Source organism: Cherax quadricarinatus, chromosome 47 (genome assembly GCF_038502225.1).
Source record: "Cherax quadricarinatus isolate ZL_2023a chromosome 47, ASM3850222v1, whole genome shotgun sequence".
NCBI lineage: Eukaryota > Metazoa > Arthropoda > Malacostraca > Decapoda > Parastacidae > Cherax > Cherax quadricarinatus.
In genome coordinates, this window is record NC_091338.1 from 26,299,584 (window position 1) to 26,319,437 (window position 19,854).

A 19,854-nucleotide genomic window follows, 5' to 3' on the forward strand; every position below is an offset into this window, starting at 1 on the left:
GGGAATGGGTTAACAACCTTGGCCACAGGGTACGTGGACATGCTAACTGTTCTAAAAATTTGTTCTTAGTAACCCTGTACAAACACTGAAATTTTGAACCCGACTGGATGAGGCCTTCTTGACTTATATGCGAAATAAAAACGGAAAATTAGAGGAGGTAACGCAAATGAAAAAAAAAAAAAATAGAAATCGTGTAACCTCTTAGGTTCCCGAACATTTGGCCGACGGACTTTTGACCTAACGGACATTTCACCGATGGACATTTCACTCAAAGGACAAATGGCCGAGCTGACTTGCATCACATTATGCTTCAGAAAAATTAAAAATAAGAAATAAAAATAAGCAAAATTAAAGAGGCCATAAAATAACTAACCTAACCTAATTATTCTAATTAACCAATTGTTCGCTCGGCCAAATGGCTGTTGGCACAATGTCCGTTCGGCCACTTGTCCTTAAGTCAAATATCCATCGGCCAAGTGTCCGTGGGTCATCTCTCTGGTCACGACCCCTTATAGATTACCCAATAAGGGGTACCGAATAAAAAGATGAAAATTAAAATAAATGCTCGTCTGAATAGAACTTCATGGAAGGAGTGAAAAAGAAAGACAATGATTGGTGTTGCTTATCTTGTGTACTTTCATGTTGATGTAGCATACTACCGCTGCTTCTCCAAACATGAAGTTTCTGAAGTTTGGGAAGTTGTCAACCGATGAAAATACATGAACTGTTAATTTGGTCAGTGCCAAAAGTTTATTCAAGAAAAGGGAGGAGCAGGTGTGTTGAGGATGCCCAAGACAATCCTCAGAGGGAGGAGCAGGTGTGTTGAGGATGCCCAAGACAATCCTCAGAGGGAGGAGCAGGTGTGTTGAGGATGCTCAAGACAATCCTCAGAGGGAGGAGCAGGTGTGTTGAGGATGCCCAAGACAATCCTCAGAGGGAGGAGCAGGTGTGTTGAGGATGCCCAAGACAATCCTCAGAGGGAGGAGCAGGTGTGTTGAGGATGCCCAAGACAATCCTCAGAGGGAGGAGCAGGTGTGTTTTGGATGCCCAAGACAATCCTCAGAGGGAGGAGCAGGTGTGTTGAGGATGCCCAAGACAATCCTCAGAGGGAGGAGCAGGTGTGTTGAGGATGCCCAAGACAATCCTCAGAGGGAGGAGCAGATGTGTTGATGATGCCCAAGACAATCTTCAGAGGGAGGAGCAGGTGTGTTGAGGATGCCCAAGACAATCCTCAGAGGGAGGAGCAGGTGTGTTGAGGATGCCCAAGACAATCCTCAGAGGGAGGAGCAGGTGTGTTGAGGATGCCCAAGACAATCCTCAGAGGGAGGAGCAGGTGTGTTGAGGATGCCCAAGACAATCCTCAGAGGGAGGAGCAGGTGTGTTGAGGATGCCCAAGACAATCCTCAGAGGGAGGAGCAAGTGTGTTGAGAATGCCCAAGACAATCCTCAGAGGGAGGAGCAGGTGTGTTGAGGATGCCCAAGACAATCCTCAGAGGGAGGAGCAGGTGTGTTGAGGATGCCCAAGACAATCCTCAGAGGGAGGAGCAGGTGTGTTGAGGATGCCCAAGACAATCCTCAGAGGGAGGAGCAAGTGTGTTCAGGATGCCCAAGACAATCCTCAGAGGGAGGAGCAGGTGTGTTGAGGATGCCCAAGACAATCCTCAGAGGGAGGAGCAGGTGTGTTGAGGATGCCCAAGACAATCCTCAGAGGGAGGAGCAGGTGTGTTGAGGATGCCCAAGACAATCCTCAGAGGGAGGAGCAGGTGTGTTGAGGATGCCCAAGACAATCCTCAGAGGGAGGAGCAGGTGTGTTGAGGATGCCCAAGACAATCCTCAGAGGGAGGAGCAGATGTGTTGAGGATGCCCAAGACAATCCTCAGAGGGAGGAGCAGATGTGTTGAGGATGCCCAAGACAATCCTCAGAGGGAGGAACAGATGTGTTGAGGATGCCCAAGACAATCCTCAGAGGGAGGAGCAGATGTGTTGAAGATGCCCAAGACAATCCTCAAAGGGAGGAGCAGGTGTGTTGAGGATGCCCAAGACAATCCTCAGAGGGAGGAGCAGGTGTGTTGAGGATGCCCAAGACAATCCTCAGAGGGAGGAGCAGGTGTGTTGAGGATGCCCAAGACAATCCTCAGAGGGAGGAGCAGGTGTGTTGAGGATGCCCAAGACAATTCTCAGAGGGAGGAGCAGGTGTGTTGAGGATGATCTCCAAGACAATCGTCAGAGGGAGGAGCAGGTGCGTTTTGGATGCCCAAGACAATCCTCAGAGGGAGGAGCAGGTGTGTTGAGGATGCCCAAGACAATCCTCAGAGGGAGGAGCAGGTGTGTTGAGGATGCCCAAGACAATTCTCAGAGGGAGGAGCAGGTGTGTTGAGGATGATCTCCAAGACAATCGTCAGAGGGAGGAGCAGGTGCGTTTTGGATGCCCAAGACAATCGTCAGAGGGAGGAGCAGGTGCGTTTTGGATGCCCAAGACAATCCTCAGAGGGAGGAGCAGGTGTGTTGAGGATGCCCAAGACAATCATTAGTGGTATAAACCTTTGTAATTGATACCCACAAATTGGTTTTGAAAGACACGTTAGCAAACACTAGAACATATTTATTAAAAAAAACGTTTCGGTCCTGGGACCTTGATCACTTCTGACACACACAGATTAAAATGACAGTGAATATAGGTGGAGAGTGATATGTGAGTGACCATGTGTCACTCACATGTGTCACTTACATGTGTCACTCACATGTGTCATTCACATGTGTCACTCACATGTCACTCACATGTGTCACTCACATGTGTCACTCACATGTGTCACTCACATGTGTCACTCACATGTGTCACTCACATGTGTCACTCACATGTGTCACTCACATGTGTCACTCACATGTGTCACTCACATGTGTCACTTACATGTGTCACTCACATGTGTCATTCACATGTGTCACTCACATGTCACTCACATGTGTCACTCACATGTGTCACTCACATGTGTCACTCACATGTGTCACTCACATGTGTCACTCACATGTGTCACTCACATGTGTCACTCACATGTGTCATTCACATGTGTCACTCACATGTGTCACTCACATGTGTCACTCACATGTGTCACTCACATGTGTCACTCACATGTGTCACTCACATATGTCACTCACATGTGTCACTCACATGTGTTACTCACATGTGTCACTCACATGTGTCACTCACATGTGTTACTCACATGTGTCACTCACATGTGTCACTCACACCAAACTCTCCACCTATATTCACTGTCATTTTAATGTGTGTGTCAGAAGTGATCACTTCGTCACTCTGGGTGACAGAGAACACTCAATTATAATTTTCTTGTATGTTAAAAATGGAATAAAATACTGACGAGTTGATGAGTAAGTCACATGTGCAACAGTTGATGAGTAAGTCACATGTGCAACAGTTGATGAGTAAGTCACATGTGCAACAGTTGATGAGTAAGTCACATGTGCAACAGTTTAGGAGTAAGTCACATGTGCAACAGTTTAGGAGTAAGTCACATGTGCAACAGTTTAGGAGTAAGTCACATGTGCAACAGTTTAGGAGTAAGTCACATGTGCAACAGTTTAGGAGTAAGTCACATGCGCAACAGTTTAGGAGTAAGTCACATGTGCAACAGTTTAGGAGTAAGTCACATGTGCAACAGTTTAGGAGTAAGTCACTTGTGCAACAGTTGATGAGTAAGTCACATGTGCAACAGTTTAGGAGTAAGTCACATGTGCAACAGTTTAGGAGTAAGTCACATGTGCAACAGTTGATGAGTAAGTCACATGTGCAACAGTTTAGGAGTAAGTCACATGTGCAACAGTTGATGAGTAAGTCACATGTGCAGCAGTTTAGGAGTAAGTCACATGTGCAACAGTTGATGAGTAAGTCACATGTGCAACAGTTTAGGAGTAAGTCACATGTGCAACAGTTGATGAGTAAGTCACATGTGCAACAGTTTAGGAGTAAGTCACATGTGCAACAGTTTAGGAGTAAGTCACATGTGCAACAGTTTAGGAGTAAGTCACATGTGCAACAGTTTAGGAGTAAGTCACATGTGCAACAGTTTAGGAGTAAGTCACATGTGCAACAGTTGATGAGTAAATCACATGTGCAACAGTTGATGAGTAAGTCACATGTGCAACAGTTGATGAGTAAGTCACATGTGCAACAGTTGATGAGTAAGTCACATGTGCAACAGTTGATGAGTAAGTCACATGTGCAACAGTTGATGAGTAAGTCACATGTGCAACAGTTTAGGAGTAAGTCACATGTGCAACAGTTTAGGAGTAAGTCACATGTGCAACAGTTTAGGAGTAAGTCACATGTGCAACAGTTTAGGAGTAAGTCACATGTGCAACAGTTTAGGAGTAAGTCACATGCGCAACAGTTTAGGAGTAAGTCACATGTGCAACAGTTTAGGAGTAAGTCACATGTGCAACAGTTTAGGAGTAAGTCACTTGTGCAACAGTTGATGAGTAAGTCACATGTGCAACAGTTTAGGAGTAAGTCACATGTGCAACAGTTTAGGAGTAAGTCACATGTGCAACAGTTGATGAGTAAGTCACATGTGCAACAGTTTAGGAGTAAGTCACATGTGCAACAGTTGATGAGTAAGTCACATGTGCAGCAGTTTAGGAGTAAGTCACATGTGCAACAGTTGATGAGTAAGTCACATGTGCAACAGTTTAGGAGTAAGTCACATGTGCAACAGTTGATGAGTAAGTCACATGTGCAACAGTTTAGGAGTAAGTCACATGTGCAACAGTTTAGGAGTAAGTCACATGTGCAACAGTTTAGGAGTAAGTCACATGTGCAACAGTTTAGGAGTAAGTCACATGTGCAACAGTTTAGGAGTAAGTCACATGTGCAACAGTTGGGTATCTTTACTGTTAAAACGCCTCGTCTACACGGTAAGCTTCTTCAGTCAAATGCCAAGGAAATGTAAACAGCAGGAGTAATGACGAAGTAAAGATGACTTAATCAGTCCATCAACCTTGGAGAAACAGTTTGAGGTGGTCAGTCCCTCAGTTCTATACAATGTACATATTTGCAAACAGCAGAAACCGTGGAAATAAATGGTATAAAATACCAACGAAATGGAAATATAAACACATATGCAGTGTAATGTGATCCTTTATTGACAACGTTTCGCCCATACAGTGGGCTTTTTCAAGCCACGAAGAGATCTATCTACCTGGGGTGGAAGGTACGCGAGTATTTATAGTCAGGTTCAGAATGCTGAGGTCAGGTGGAGAATGCTGCATCTGATGATGTACCACTCGGTTCATCATCAGATGCAGCATCATCATCTGACTTACTCCTAAACTGATGCAGCATCATCATCTGATGATGTACCGAGTGGTACATCATCAGATGCAGCATTTTCCACCTGACCTCAGCATTCTGAACCTGACTATAAATACTCGCGTACCTTCCACCCCAGGTAGATCTGTTTGTGACTTGAAAAAGCCCACTGTGTGGGCGAAACGTTGTCAATAAAGGATCACATTATACTGCATATGTTTATATTTCCAGCAGAAACCAAAATTGTATTTAGTATTCCCATCGCTTGTCGCTAATTTAACCAGAACTTTAACAGATGAGGATTCATAACGGACCATGTGACTAATTCCCATGGGTATTTAATTATACTTCATTGGTATAGGGGATGTGATGAGGAAACGTTTGTCAGGAAACAGCGCAAGTGTTCCTTGACACGGGTCTTAGTCACATGATGATCTGCTGCAGGCAGCTTTTACTCGTCTGACGGACGCCTTCGGCCGGCTTACCCGTCCAACAGTTTGAAAATTATTGCTATCATAACAGTCATGTGAAAGGTGATGTATCCATTCCTTCTGTGTATCTATACCTTCCTCCCACTGTGTACACATACCTTCCTACCACTGTGTACCCATACCTTCCTCCCACTGTGTACACATACCTTCCTCCCACTGTGTACCCATACCTTCCTCCCACTGTGTACACATACCTTCCTCCCACTGTGTACACATACCTTCCTCCCACTGTGTACCCATACCTTCCTCCCACTGTGTACACATACCTTCCTCCCACTGTGTACCAATACCTTCCTCCCACTGTGTACACATACCTTCCTCCCACTGTGTACCCATACCTTCCTCCCACTGTGTACACATACCTTCCTACCACTGTGTACCCATACCTTCCTCCCACTGTGTACACATACCTTCCTCCCACTGTGTACCCATACCTTCCTCCCACTGTGTACCCATACCTTCCTCCCACTGTGTATACATACCTTCCTCCCACTGTGTACCCATACCTTCCTCCCAATGCGTATACATACCTTCCTACCACTGTGTACCCATACCTTCCTCCCACTGTGTACCCATACCTTCCTCCCACTGTGTACCCATACCTTCCTCCCACTGTGTATACATACCTTCCTCCCACTGTGTACCCATATCTTCCTCCCACTGTGAACCCTTACCTTCCTCTCACTGTGTAATAATACCTCCCTCCCACTGTGTACCTTTACCTTCGTCCCACTGTGTACCCATAACTTTCTTCCACTGTGTACCCCTACCTTCTTCCCACTGTGTACCCATACCTCCCTCCCACTGTGTACCTTTACCTTCCTCCCACTGTGTACTCAAACCTTCTTCCCTCTGTGTACCCATACCTTGCTCCCACTGTGTACCCATACCTTCCTCCCACTGTGTACCTTTACCTTCCTCCCATTACGTTCCCAAACCTCCCTCCCACTATGTGGCCATACCTTCCTCCCACTGTGTACCCATACCTTCCTCCCACTCTGCACCCATACCTTAATCCCTCTGTGTACCTATACCTTCCTCCCACTGTGTACCCATATCTTGCTCCCACTGGGTACCTTTACCTTCCTCCCACTGTGTACCCATACCTTGCTCCCACTGGGTTCCCATACCTTCCACCCTCTTTGTAAACATAATTTGCACCCACTCTGTATCCATACCTTCCTCCCACTGTGTACCCATACCTTCCTCCCACTGTGTATCCATAACTTCCTCCCACTGTGTACCCATATCTCCCTCCCACTGTGTACCTTTACCTTCCTCCCACTGTGAACCTATAACTTCTTCCCACTGTGTACCCCTACCTTCCTCCCACTGTGTACCCCTACCTTCCTCCCACTGTGTACCTTTACCTTCCTTCCACTGTGTACAAAATCCTTCTTCCCACTGTGTGCCCATACCTTGCTCCCATTCTGCACCCATACCTTCCTCCCACAGTGTACTTTTACCTTCCTCCCACTACGTACCCATACCTCCCTCCCACTGTGTACCCATACCTTCCTCCCACTGTGAACCCATACCTTCCTCCCACTGTGTACCCATAACTTACTCCCACTGTGTACCCATACCTCCCTCCCACAGCGTTCCCATACCTTCCTTCCACTGTGTACCTTTACCTTCCTTCCACTGTGTACCCATAATTTCCTCACACTGTGTACCCATACATCCCTCCCACTGTGTACCAATACCTTCCTCCCACTGTGTACCAATACCTCCCTCCCACTGTGTACCTTTAAATTCCTCCCACTGTGTACCCATACCTTTCTCCCACTGTGTACTCATACCTCCCTCCCACTGTGTAACTTTACCTTCCTCCCACTGTGTACCCATACCTTCCTCCCACTGTGTACCCATACCTTCCTCCCACTGTGAACCCCTACCTTCCTTCCTCTGTGTAGTCATACCTCCCTCCCACTGTGTACCTTTACATTCCTTCCACTGTGTACCCATACCTTCTTCCCACTGTGTACCCCTACATTCCTCCCACTGTGTACCCATAACTCCCTCACACTGAGTACCTTTACCTTTCTCCCACTGTATACACAATCCTTCTTCCCAATATGTACCCATACTTTCCTCGCACTGTGTACCTTTACTGTCCTCCCACTTCGTTCCCATACCTCCCTACCACTGTGTGCCCATTCCTTCCTCCCTTTGTGTACCTATACCTTTTACCCACAGTGTACTCATACCTTGCTCCCACTGTGAACCTTCAACTTCCTCCCACTGTGTACCCATATCTTGCTCCCACTGGGTACCCATACCTTCCTCCAACTCTGTACCCATAATTTCCTCTTACTGTGTAGCCATACCTCCCTTCCACTGTGTACCAATACCTTGCTCGCACAGTGCACCCATACCTTCCTCCCACTGTGTACCCATACCTTCCACCCACTTTGTACCTATACCTTCGTCCCACTGTGTACCCATACCTTCCTCCCACTGTTTTCCCATACCTTCCTACCACTGTGTATCCATAACTTCCTCCCACTCTGTGCCCATACCTTCCTCCCACTGTGTACTTATACCTTCCTCCCACTGTGTGCCCCTACCTTCCTCCCACTGAGTATCCATACCTTCCTCCCGCTGTGCACCCATACGTCCCTCCCACTGTGCACCCACAAATTTCCCCATTGTGTACCTTTACCTTCCTCCCACTGTGTACCCATCCCTTCCTCCCACTGTGTACCCATAACTTACTCCCACTGTGTACCCATACCTCCCTCCCATTGTGTACCCATACCTTTCTCCCACTGGGTACCCATACCTTCCTCCCACTGTGTACCCATAATTTCCTCCCACTGTGTACCCATTCCTCCCTCCCACTGTGCACCAATACCTTGCTCCCACTGTGTACCCATGCGTTCCTCCCACTGAGTACCCATACCTTCATCCCACTATGTACCCATACCTTCCTCCCACTGTGTACCCATACCTTCCTCCCACTGTTTACCTATACCTTCCTCTCACTGTGTACCCATACCTTCCTCCCACTGTGTACCCATACCTCTCACGCACTGTGTACTTTTAACTTCCTCCCACTGTGTACCCATATCTTCTTCCCAGTGTGTACCCATACCTTCCTCCCACTGTGTACCCATACCTTCCTCCTACTGTGTACCCATACCTTCCTCCCACTGTGTACCCATACCTTCCTCCCACTGTGTATACATACCTTCCTCCCACTGTTAACCCATATCTTTCTCCCACTGTGTATCCATACCTTCCTCCCACTGTGTACCCTTACCTTCCTCCCACTGTGTACCCATGCCTTCCTCTCACTGTGTATACATACCTTCCTCCCACTGTGTACCCATACCTTCTTCCCACTGTGTACCCATACCTTCCTCCCACTGTGAACCCATACCTTCCTCCCACTGTGTATACATACCTTCCTCCCACTGTGTACCCATATCTTCCTCCCTCTGTTTACCCATATCTTTCTCCCACAGTGTACCCATACCTCCCTCCCACTGTGTACCTTTGCCTTCCTCCCACTGTGTACCCAAACCTTGCTCTCACTGTGTACCCATACCTTCCTCCCACTGTGTACCTTTACCTTCTTCCCACTACGTTCCCATACCTCCCTCCCACTGTTTACCCATACCTTCCTCCCAATATGTACCCATACCTTCCTCCCACTGTGTACCTATACCTTCCTACCTCTGTGTACCTATACCTTCTTCCCACTGAGAACCCATACCTTGTTCCCACTGTGTACCTTAACCTTCCTCCCACTGTGTACCAATGCCTTGCTCTCACTGTGTACCCATACCTTTCTCCGACTGTGCACCTATACCTTCCTCCCACTGTATGCCATACTTTCCTCCGACTGTGTACCCATACCTTCCTCCCACTGTGTAACCATACCTTCCTCCCACTGTGTACCCATACCTTCCTCCCACTGTGTACCAATACCTTCCTCCCACTGAGTACCCATACCTCCCTCCCACTCTGTACCTTTACCTTTCTCCCACTGTGTACCCATACCTTCCTCCCACTGTGTACCCATATCTTCCTCCCACTGTGAACCCTTACCTTCCTCCCACTGTGTACCCATACCTTTCTTCCACTGTGTACCCCTACCTTCCTCCCACTGTGTACCCATACCTCCCTCCCACTGTGTACCTTTACCTTCCTCCCATTGCGTTCCCATACCTCCCTCCCACTGCGTGGCCATACCTTCATCCCACTGTGTACTCAAACATTCTTCGCTCTCCGTGCCCATACCTTGCTCCCACTGTGTACCCATACCTTCCTCCCACTGTGTACCTTTACCTTCCTCCCATTGCGTTCCCATACCTCCCTCCCACTGTGTGGCCATACCTTCCTTCCACTGTGTACCCATACCTTCCTCCCACTGTGTACCCATACCTTAATCCCTCTGTGTACCTATACCTTCCTCCCACTGTGTACCCATATCTTGCTCCCACTGTGTACCTTTACCTTCCCCCCATTGTGTATTCATACCTTGCTCCCACTTGGTTCCCATACCTTCCTCCCACTGTGTACCCATAATCTGCACCCACTCTGTACCGATACCTCCCTCCCACTGTGTACCAATACCTTGCTCCCGCTGTGCACCCATACCTTCCTTCCACTGTGTACCCATACCTTCCACCCACTGTGTACCTATACCTTCCTCCCACTGTGTGCCCATACCTTCCTCCCACTGTGTACCCATACCTTCCTCCCACTGTGTATCCATAACTTCCTCCCACTGTGTACCAATTCCTTCCTCCCACTGTGTACCCATATCTCCCTCCCACTGTGTACCTTTACATTCCTCCCACTGTGTACCTATACCTTCCTCACAATGTGTACCCCTACCTTCCTCCCACTGTGTACCCTTACCTCCCTCCCACTGTGTACCTTTACCTTCCTTCCACTGTGTACCACAACCTTCTTCCCACTGTGTGCCTATACCTTGCTCCCATTTTGCACCCATACCTTCCTCCTACAGTGTACTTTTACCTTCCTCCCACTGTGTACCCATACCTCCCTCCCACTGTGTACCCATACCTTCCTCCCACTGGTTACCCATACCTTCTTCCCACTGTGTACCCATAACTTACTCCCACTCTGTACCCATACCTCCCTCCCACAGCGTTCCCATCGAATCGAATCGAATCGAGGACGACGCGATCTGTCGTAAGATGGGAAGGAAGAAGGATTTGGAAGGATGGAAATAACTGGAAAAGGATGGGGAGGAGGGGAAGAGGAGAAATCAAGGCAAGTGGCCCAACCACTTTGAGACATGTGGTACAAAAGTACTGGAGACGTAGATAGAGAGGCTTGACTGATGTCATTGCTTGGCTCACTAAGAGAGGATGGCGAAGGCAGCGGTAGGAGCTGGGAGTGTCAGAAGGCAGCATGCAGGATGAGTTGGTTATGGTCTTAAACCGTTTATCAGTGCGGTAAATTGTTTTCGGGAGAGTTGTATCACACTTTTGGGGGAGCTGTAGTAGTATTCATTGGTTTGGAGTTGGTGAAGTATCTCGTTGTAGGTAGGGAATGGTCTTTCTTCGCTTTGGTGCGATACAGTGTTGTCTTGGAGATGTTGGATGAGTTCTAGGCGAGTCATGCTTGCAGGGTACAGCCTCGTAGTGTAGAATATGAGTCCTTTGTGTTTAACCCATGGTGTTCCAGGTAATCGACGTGAGGTAAGTAGAGAAGGCGGTGTTGCTTCGTTTTCAACTTCAGTAGACGAATTAGAAGATGTTTCTGGTGGTAAGGCTTCTGATTGGTTGGATTCAATGAGAGGTGGTGGCCATGGAGGCTTCTCATTGGTCGTTGTTGGATTGACGTCACTAGTTGGTGGTGTTGATGGAACTTCTGCAGAAGAGTTGGCGATTAAGTTTTTGGTGAATTTGAGAATTTCTTCAGAAGGTGGAGATGCTGGAAATGTAAATGAAGGCATGTTATTTAATGCAAATAACTCGTTGATTGTAGAGTTAAATGATCCAGGTACAGCCATGTTTTGCATATGAGCGTATAGTAGACAGTAGTGAATCTTCGTTACGTCACATGTTGGAGGAGTGATGGTAGTGGGGGTGGTGGAGGCGGGCTGGGTAGATGCTTGAAGTAATTTTGTAGTGTCTGCTTGTATTTTTGCAATTGCTGCATACGTTGGAGTGTTGCTAGTAGGTTTTTTCTTTGCTGCATCTTGTGTTTTCTTCATAATATCCTTTCTTGTAGGACATTTAGCTGCCAGTGTATGGTGGTCATTACTCTTGCAGTTTAAGCACGCTGGTTGTGTTGGAGCAGCAGCGGTGCAGGAACTGAAGGTGTGTCCCTCACTACCACATGTAGTGCAGAACTTCTTGTCTTTTACTGAACATGCTTTGGTGGTGTGATGGTATGAATAACAGTTCCAGCAATGTTGGATGTAGTGATATTTCTCTGCTTCAATGTAGGTAGGGCTGATGTAGTAGTAGTAGACAGCAAGACCTTCGTTCAGTGCAGTGGCAGCCATGTTCACGTCGGTGAAGGTGACCTTGATCATGGACGTTGCATTTGGGATTTTTGTAATGCTGTCAACAGTAGCCCAAGTATTTTGCGTCTCGATGGATGACTTGAGTTCAGCAGGTGTTTGAAATGTCAAAATCTTGTCCAATTTTTTTTAGGAATACTGATTTCCTTGCCCTGAGGGCAGGAGATGACGTAACAGTAAACCCTTGAGTAGTAAGAGTAGTGATGGCTTCTGTAGTGAGTAGCTTCTCTGCTTCAGCATCATCGTGACACACAACAATGAATGCTTCTTTCAGTGACAATATGGTGTTGAATTTTACTTTCAGTGCTCCCTGAACAACAGTTGCAAGAGCAATCTTCGTTGAATCATCAACGGTACCATTTCTTGGTTTGATCTTTACACGATTTGCTTAGCTCTTCGTGTAAGTCAAGGCGATGACAACGCTGGTAAAGGTTCCCCTCCCCAACGGGGATCGTAGGGAGACAGAGTAAGTAAGGAGAGCTGCTATGACCTGCCTGGGCGAGAGTCAAGAGCAGAATCTTCTTTGTCTATTTGTGAGCGTTCCCATACCTTCCTCCCACTGTGTACCTTTACCTTCCTCCCACTGTGTACCCATAATTTCATCCCACTGTGTACCTATACATCCCTTCCACTGTGTACCAATACCTTGCTCCCACTGTGTACCCATACCTTGCTCCCACTGTGTACCCATACCTTCCTCCCACTGTGTACCCATACCTTCCTCCCACTGTGTACCCATACCTTCCTCCCACTGTGTACTCATACCTCCCTCCCACTGTGTATCTTTACCTTCCTCCCACTGTGTACCCATACCTTCCTCCAACTGTGAACCCATACCTTCCTTCCTATGTGTACCCATACCTCCCTCCTACTGTGTACCTTTACCTTCCTTCTACTGTGTACCCATACCTTTTTCCCACTGTGTACCCCTACCTTCCTCCCACTGTGTACCCATACCTCCATCCCACTGTGTACCTTTACCTTTCTCCCACTGTATACCCAATCCTTCTTCCCACTATGTACCCATTACTTGCTAGCACTGTGTACCCACACCTTCCTCGCACTGTGTACCTTTACCTTCCTCCCTCTACGTTCCCATACCTCCCTACCACTGTGTGCACATTCCTTCCTCCCTTTGTGTACCTATACATTTTACCCACTGTGACCTCATATCTTGCTCCTACTGTGTACCTTCAACTTCCTCCCACTGTGTACCCATATCTTGCTCCCACTGGGTACCCATACCTTCCTCCCACTCTGTACCCATAATTTCCTATTACTGTGTAGCCATACCTCCCTCCCACTGTGTACCAATACCTTGCTCGCACAGTGCACCCATACCTTCCTCCCACTGTGTACCCATACCTTCCACCGACTTTGTACCTATACCTTCCTCCCACTGTGTGCCCATACCTTCCTCCCACTGTGTACCCATACCTTCCTACCACTGTGTATCCATAACTTCCTCCCACACTGTGCCCATACCTTCCTCCCACTGTGTACTTATACCTTCCTCCCACTGTGTGTCCCTACCTTCCTCCCACTGAGTATCCATACCTTCCTCCCGCTGTGTACCCATACGTCCCTCCCACTGTGCACCCATAACTTTTTCGCACGGTGTACCTTTACTTTCCTCCCACTGTGTACCCATCCCTTCCTACCACTGTGTACCCATAACTTACTCCCACTGTGTACCCATACCTCCCTCCCATTTTGTACTCAAACCTTTCTCCCACTAAGTACCCATACCTTCCTCTCACTGTGTACCCATAATTTCCTCCCACTGTGTACCCATACCTCCCTCCCACTGTGTACCAATACCTTGCTCGCACTGTGTACCCATGCGTTCCTCCCACTGAGTACCCATACCTTCATCCCACTATGTACCCATACCTCCCTCCCACTGTGTACTTTTACCTTCCTCCCACTGAGTACGCATACCTTACTCCTACTGTGTACCCATACCTTGCTCCCACTGTGTACCCATACCTTGCTTCCACTGTGCACCTATTCCTACCTCCTGCTGTATACCCCTACCTTGCTCCCACTGTGTCCCTTTTCTTTCCTCCCACGGTGTGCCCATATCTTGCTCCCACTGTGTACCCATACCTCCCTCCCACTTTGTATCCATACCTTGCTCCCACTGTGTACCCTTACCTTACTCCCACTGTGTACCCATACCTTGCTCCCAGTGTGTACCTTTACCTTCCTCCCACTGTGTACCTATACCATGCTCCCACTGCGTACCTTTACCTTCCTCCCACTGTGTACCCATACCTCCCTCCCACTGTGTACTTTTACCTTCCTCCCACTGTGTACGCATACCTTACTCCCACTGTGTACCCATACCTTGCTCCCACTGTGTACCCATACCTTGCTTCCACTGTGCACTTATTCCTACCTCCTGCTGTATACCCCTACCTTGCTCCCACTGTGTCCCTTTTCTTTCCTCCCACGGTGTACCCATACCTTGCTCCCACTGTGTACCCATACCATCCTCCCTCTGTGTACCCATAATTTCCTCCCACTGTGTACCCATACCTCCCTCCCACTTTGTATCCATACCTTGCTCCCACTGTGTACCTTTTTCTTCCTCCCACTCTGTACCCCTACCTTCATCCCACTGTGTAGCTATACCTTTCTCCCACTGAGTGCCCATACTTTCCTCCCACTGTGTACCCATACCTTTCTCCCACTGTGTACCCATAACTTCCTCCCACTGTGTACTCCTACCTCCCTCCCACTGTATACCCATACCTTGCTCCCACTGTGCTCCCATAGCTTGCTCCCAATGTGTACCCATACCTTCCTCCCAGTGTGTACCCATACCTCCCTCCAACTGTGTACCTTTACCCTCCTCCCACTGTGTACCCATACCTTCCTCCCACTCTGTACCCTTACCTTGCTCCCACTGTGTACCCATACCTTCCTCCCACTCTGTACCCTTACCTTGCTCCCACTGTGTACCCATACCTTCCTCCCACTCTGTACCCTTACCTTGCTCCAACTGCGTACCTTTACCTTCCTGCCAGTGTGTACCCATACCCTACTCCCACTGTGTCCCCATGTCTTGCTCCCACTGTGCACCCATACCTTGCTCCCACTGTGTACCCATTCCTCCCTCCCACTGTGTACCTTTACCTTCCTCCCACTGTGTACCCATACCTTCCTCCCATTGTGTACCCATGCCTTGCTCCCACTGTGTACCCATTCCTTGCTCCCACTATGTACCCTTACCTTACTCCCTCTGTGTACCCATATCTCCCTCCCACTGTGTACCTTTACCTTCCTCCCACTGTGTACCCATACCTTCCTCCCACTGTGTACCTTTACCTTCCTCCCACTGTGTACCCATACCTTCCTCCCACTGTGTGCCCATACCTTGCTCCCACTGTGTACCCATACCTTGCTCCCACTGTGTACTCTTACCTTGCTCCCACTGTGTACCCATACTTTGCTCCCACTGCGTACCTTTACCTTCCTCCCACTGTGTACCCATACCTTGCTCCCACTGCGTATCTTTACCTTCCTCCCACTGTGTACCCATACCTTGCTCCCACTGTGTACTCTTACCTTCCTCCCACTGTGTACCCATACCTTGCTCCCACTGCGTACCTTTACCTTCCTCCCACTGTGTACCCATACCTTGCTCCCACTGCGTACCTTTACCTTCCTCCCACTGTGTACCCATACCTTGCTCCCACTGCGTACCTTTACCTTCCTCCCACTGTGTACCCGTACGTTTTCCACTGCATTTATATCCATTCTGTAATATAATGACCTGAACTGTATAGCATATTCTAAATGAATCCTAACCAAGGATATATAGATTTGAAGAACAACCTGAGGACTTCTATTATTTATACTTCTAGATATGAAGTCAAGGATTCTGTTAGCTTTATTGCAAACACTAATGCACTGTTGTCTTGGTTTCAGATTACTGCTAACCAGAACTCCTAAATCTTTTTCGCAATCAGTAGTATTAAGATCTACATTATTCAGTTTATAAGTGGCATGGTTATTGTCCTGTCCAACATTTAGCACTTTGCATTTGACTATTTTAAACTGCATCTGCCACTTCTCCGACCATTGCATCAATCCATTCAAATCATCCTGGAGTGCACTAATGTCCTCAGTAGAATGAATTGGACGGCCTATTTTGGTGTCATTAGCAAATTTGCTTATGTCGCTATTTATTCCCTCATTTATATCGTTGATGTAAACTGTGAACAACAAGGGGCCGAACACTGACCCCTGTGGAACACCGCTTGTGACGTGCCCGCATTCTGATTTCTCTCCATTTATGCAAACTCTTTGCTGCCTATTTGTCAACCACGCCTCTACCCAGTGAAAAATTTCTCCTTCTATTCCGTGTGCCTTAAGTTTCATCAAAAGTCTCTGATGTGGAACTCTATCGAAAGCATTACTGAAGTCCATATACACAATATATTCATTACCATGATCTACCTCCTCAAACACCTTAGCGAAAAAAGTTAGTAAATTCGTAAGACAGGAACGCCCCTAGTAAAATCGTGTTGTGATTCACTTATCAGTTAATGCCTATCAAGATGGCTATGAATTGCCTCGGCAGTTATTGATTCCATAAATTTTCCCACTATGAAGGTAAGGCTTATTGGTCTATAGTTCGAAGCTAAGGACCTGTCACATGCTTTGTAAATAGGTATTACATTTGCCATTTTCCACTTATCAGGCACTATGCCAGTTTGTAATGATATGTTGAAAAGATTAGCCAAAGGTTTGCTAAGTTCCTCTTTACATTCCTTTAAAACCCTTGCAAACAATTCATCAGGGCCTGGGGATTTGTTAGGTTTCAATTTCTCTATTTGTCTGAGGACCATGTCACTAGTTACTGCAAACGTGCATAGTTTATTATCGTCCTGTTCTACATAATTTATTATTTCTGGAATTTCGCTAGTATTTTCCTGGGTGAAAACTGAAAGGAAGTTAGAATTGAAAATTTCACACATATCCTTATCACTGTCAGTGATCTGACCTGCGTTACTCTTAAGTGGGCCTATCTTGTCTCTAATCTTACTTCTGTATACCTGAATGAAATCCTTTGGGTTAGTTTTCGAATCCCTTGCGATCTTAGCCTCATAATCCCTTTTAGCTTTTCTTATTCCTTTTTTTATTTCTCTCTTTAATTGAATATATTGATTTCTTAACTGCCCTTCTTCTTTTTTGATACGCCTATATATGCCTCTCTTTTGACCTATGAGATGTTTTAATCTATTGTTCATCCATTTGGGATCATTTTTGTTAGATCTAATTTCCCTACTCGGAACAAAAGTTGTCTGGACAGCTAGAACTATGCTCTGAAAAACGTCATATTGGCAACCAAGATCACCTACCTGACCCATAGTCAGGGCATCCCAATTAAGCCCACCCAGGTAATTTTTCAGTCCCAGGAAATCAGCCAGTCGAAAGTCTGGGACCGAGCCTTGATTGTAGTTTACTGGGTAATTCCATAATATATTGAAATCAAGTGATTTGTGATCACTTTCCCCTAGCTCATTATTAACCTCAAGATTATTAATTAGTGAATCTTTGTTGGCAAGAACCAAGTCAAGCAGATTGTTTCCTCTAGTTGGTTCTGTCACAACCTGTTTTAAAAACCAATCCTGAACTGTATCAAGAAAGTCACTAGACTCAAGATTTTCTGTCAAATTGTCCCTATCAATTTGTCTAAAGTCAAAATCTCCCATTAACACAACATTTTCATATTTAGACGACTTATGAATTTCGTCCCATAGCAGCTTACTGCACTCCCTATCAAGGTTTGGGGGCCTATATATCACACCCAAAATTAATTTTTCATACCCCTCGAGAAACTGTAGTCAAACAGATTCTGTGTCCGATGTTTCTATTCTTATATCATGTCTAACACAACAAGTTAAATTTTCTCTAACATACATCGCCACTCCACCACCCTTCCTGTTGGCCCTATCAGTGTGGAATAGTTTATAACCCTTTATGCTGCATTCAGAAGGCATTTCTCTATCCTTCAAGTTATACCAGGTCTGTTATAGCAATAATATCTATATTACCTGCACTTGCAAGTAATCTTAGCTCATCTAATTTCTTAGACTCCTACTATTTGTATAGTAAACCTTAAGGGAGCTAGTCACTCGTTGCCCTCTAGTATCTCTCTTTGTTAATTGATCAGTTGCTTTGTCTTTATTGGGAACTTTATTTTGAATATTGTCTTTTAAACATATCCCTGAGGCATCCTGGTAATATCTGCTGTTTCGAGCAATAATACTGCAACCTGATTGTTTCCTACAAACACCCATACCTCTATAATCTATCAGTTTAAAGTCCTAGACAAGTCATCAACTACCCCCTCAATCGAAATGACTAATGCAACCACTCCAGCCCCAGAGACATGAACCCCATCCCTTGCATACATATCATGTTTGCCATAGAATTTATCCCAGTTATCAATGAATGGGATTGTAAGTTCCTTGCAGTACCTATCTAGCCAGCAATTGATACCAATTGCCTAGACATCCATTCATTGCCTACTCCCCTTCTAGGCAATATGCTACATATGATAGGGATCCGTCCCTTAGACCTGACTACTTCTATGGCTGACCTGTACTTATCCAGTAGCTCCTGTCTCCTGCCCTTCCCAATGTCATTACCCCCGGCATTAAGACAGATAATGGGCTTGTTCCCATTACCTGACATAATATTATCCAACCTGCTGACTATGTCGCCAACACAAGCCCCTGGGAGGCACACTCTGTCTGACTTTTCTAGCTCTTTTACAAAAAGCACGGTCCATATATCTTACCTGAGTCTTCCATAATCAGAATATTCTTACCTTGATTAGCAGGGGAGTCAGTGGTACCTTCAACCTCACTAGCCACTGAAGTACACTAGTCTTGGAGAACAGAGAATCGATTTCCTACCTTCACATCTTTATTAACCCTCCTTATCTTCCTTTTTCCTGAATTGTGAACCACTTGCCACTTAAAGCGGCTGCCACCCTCACTGGTGGTAAGCATTTCCTCCTTACCAGCACCAGCTATTTCACACTCACTGCCAAACACATCTAAGCAAAGCTTCAGCCTACTATTTTCCTCCTGAAGAAGTATAACCTCCTTCAAGACTTTAAGCTGAGATTCTAAAAGACTACAACATGCCATGGTGCTTGGTAACACCGCATTCTAATACCCAGACATCTCAGGACAGGTATGACCACACGTGACCACTGAAAATAAGATACTAGATATATTAAGCAAACTTTTCCTTCATTTGCTTGTAACAAATAAGTGAACTGTAGATATAAATCCAGACAAGCTCCTGTTAACCCTTTTGGGGCCAAGTTCCTAGGGCTTTTGTGTATCCATATGCTCTTGTGCTACCATCCACAGGACGGATATGGGGTGCACAATAAACTAGCCACTTCCGTGGTAAAATCAAAATCTCTCAGAACTACTGAATGGTAGTACTGTCTGCTTGTGTTGACATATTGAGTTCCTTGGCGAGGGTCACAGAACTACATA